Genomic DNA, 3,461 nt, shown 5'->3' with positions numbered 1-3,461 from the left:
CTGCCTCTCCTATATACGCTCTCCCCTTGACTCTCATTTTCACTTTCCTTCTGGGTGTCTTTGGGTGAGCCATGGAGGAAATCCCAGGGATGGAGAGGGGCCACCCTTCTGGGGCAGGAAGACAAGGCAAAGTGCCATCAGGTGTCAAAGGGCTATAACTCTGCAGTGTGGATGGTCTCGCAGAGGGCTATAGACGTAATGCAATTTTACTCTGCTTGAATGGCCATATTTATTTATTTATTATGTCAGGAGTGAACCAAACAGTTGTATTGCATTAAAACAAACAAAACAAAAAGTTTGCAAACTTGGTATTCTATTAAATGTCCTTTGACCAGTAGCTGGCCACTTGGAGTGCTTCTGGTGTTGCTGCAAGAAGGTCCTGCATTGTACATGTAGCGGGGCTCAGGGTGCATTGCAGCAGGTGGTCAGTGGTTTGCTCTTCTCCACACTCGCATGTTGTGGATTCCACTTTGTGGACCCATTTCTGAAGGTTAGCTCTGCATCAGATGGTGCCAGAGTGCAGTCTGTTCAGTGCCTTCCAAGTCACCCAAGAGGGAGTCTCTCATTTGGTATCAGCCATGGATTGAGGTTCTGGGTTTGAGCCTGCCACTTTTGGACTCTCGCTTGCTGAGGTGTTCCAGCTAGTGTCTCTATAGGTCTTGGAAAACTATTTCTTGATTTAAGCCGTTGACGTGCTGGCTGATACCCAAACAAGGGTATGCAAAGATACAGAATGGGTGACGCCTGGCTCGAGAGCAGTACGTGTGAAAAAGATCTTGGAGTCCTCGTGGACAACAAGTTAAACATGAGCCAACAATGGGATGCGGCGGCAAAAGAAGCCAATGGGATTTTGGCCTGCATCAAGAGGAGCCTAGTGTCTAGATCTAGGGAAGTAATGCTACCCCTCTATTCTGCTTTGGTTAGACCACATCTGGAATATTGTGTCCAATTCTGGACCCCACAATTCAAGAGAGATGTTGACAAGCTGGAATGCGTCCAGAGGAGGGCGACTAAAATGATCAAGGGTCTGGAGAACAAGCCCTATGAGGAGCAGCTTAAGGAGCTGGGCATGTTTAGCCTGAAGAAGAGAAGGTTGAGAGGAGACATGATAGTCATGTATAAATATGTGAGAGGAAGCCACAGGGAGGAGGAGGGAGCAAGCTTGTTTTCTGCTTCCATGGAGATTAGGACGAGGAACAATGGCTTCAAACTACAAGAGAGGAGATTCCATCTGAACATGAGGAAGAACTTCCTGACTGTGAGAGCCGTTCAGCAGTGGAACTCTCTGCCCTGGAGTGTGGTGGAGGCTCCTTCTTTGGAAGCTTTTAAGCAGAGGCTGGATGGCCATCTGTCAGGGGTGATTTGAATGCAATATTGCAATATTCCTGCTTCTTGGCAGGGGGTTGGACTGGATGGCCCATGAGGTCTCTTCCAACTCTTTGATTCTATGATTCTATGATTCTATGAGTGCAGTCTGTTCAGCGCCTTCCAAGTCGCCCAGGGGGGAGTCTCTCATTTGATATCAGCCATTGACTGAGGTTCTGGGTCTGAGCCTGCCACTTTTGGACTCTCGCTTGCTGAGGTGTTCCAGCTAGTGTCTCTATAGGTCTTGGAAAACTATTTCTTGATTTAAGTCGTTGACGTGCTGGCTGATACCCAAACAAGGGATGAGCTGGAGATGTCTCGGCCTTGGTCCTTTCACTATTGGCTGCTACTTCCCGGCGGATGTCAGGTGGTGCAATATCGGCTAAACAGTGTAATTTCTCCAGTGGTGTAGGGCGCAGACACCCCATGAATGGCTATGATTCAGTGCAATGGAAGTGTGTTTTGGGAGATATTGTGGCTTCTCTGTCATAAAGCCTTAATGCCACAGCAAACAGCATGGAGTCCCCTTTGAGGAGATAAAGTGGGGAATAATAATAATAATAATAATAATAATAATAATAATAATAATAATAATAGGGTTGTAGGTTTTTTCGGGCTATATGACCATGTTCAAGAGGCATTTTCTCCTGACGTTTCGCCTGCATCTATGGCAAGCATCCTCAGAGGTAGTGAGGTCTGTTGGAACTAGGAAAATGGGTTTATATATCTGTGGAATGACCAGGGTGCCGGTGGGTCCGTGGGTGACTGTGGAGTTGTTTATAATGAATTAATGGCTATAAAATAATAGGGACTTCTAGAGGTCATCCAACCCCCTTCCTTCATGCAGAAAGACCCCATCCAAGCCCTCCTGACAGACAGCCATCCAGCTTCTGCTTAAAACCTCCAGAGAAGGAGACTCCATCACCAGACTCTCAAAACAGTTGTTTATAATGCATTAATGGCCATAAAATAATAAGGACTTCTAGAGGTCATCCAGTCCAACTTCTTTCCATCATGGAGGAGGACACTATCTAACCCCTCCTGATAGACGGCCAACCAGCTTAAAACACCCAGAGGCGGAGACTCCGTCACGAGACTCTCCAGGCAGCCATTTATAATGAATGAATGGGCATAAATAGGGGCCCCTAGGGGTCATCCAGTCCAACCCCTTTCCGTCATGCAGAAAGACCCCATCCAAGCCCTCCTGGCAGACAGCCATCCAGCTTCTGCTTAAAACACCCAGAGTGTGTTTTAGACTCCATCACCAGACTCTCAAAGCAGTTGTTTATAATGAATTAATGGCCATAAAATAATAGGGACTTCTTGAGGTCATCCAATCCAACCACTTTCCGTCATGCAGGAAGACACCACCCAAGCCCTCCTGACAGAATTAATGAATCATAAAATCTTAAGCTTTAATAGGGACCCCAAGGGGTCATCCAGTCCAACCCCTTTTCGTCATGCAGGAAGACCCCACTCAAGCCTCTGCTTCAATGCCTCCTGAGACTAAAGAGTAGGTCCTGTTCGTGGCACAGAAGCCCCTTCCTCTGAGCGACCCTTCTTTCCAACCCATTTCCCAGCTGTTTGTGGAGTTGGGCTCCTCCCCAGAGTCTGTCAATATTTGAGGTTTAGGAGAAAAGTATTGTTTTTAACATGCAGTGGTTAGAAAAAGTCCCGTGGGAATTTTTTGCGAGGTGAAGCACCCGCCACTGAAACGAAAAGGAAACCTATTTATTTCCAAAGCCAGGCCTTTCAGAGCTGCATTCTTAGAAGTCAATCTGTTGACAGGCTTCCCAGAAGCAGGGACACTCTCTCAGCTCCGGAGGATTCAGGGAGTTTGTTTCATAGAATCCTAGAATCAAAGAGTTGGAAGAGACCTCCTGGGCCATCCAGTCCAACCCCATTCTGCCAAGACGCAGGAATATTGTGTCCAATTCTGGGCACCACAATTCAAGAGAGATATTGACAAGCTGGAATGTGTCCAGAGGAGGGCGACTCAAATGATCAAGGTTCTGGAGAACAAGCCCTATGAGGAGCGGCTTAAGGAGCTGGGCATGTTTAGCCTGAAGAAGAGAAGGCTGAGAGGAGATATGATA

This window comes from Anolis sagrei, chromosome 2, assembly GCF_037176765.1.
Source record: "Anolis sagrei isolate rAnoSag1 chromosome 2, rAnoSag1.mat, whole genome shotgun sequence".
Lineage (NCBI taxonomy): Eukaryota > Metazoa > Chordata > Lepidosauria > Squamata > Dactyloidae > Anolis > Anolis sagrei.
This window is presented reverse-complemented; position numbering follows the sequence as displayed.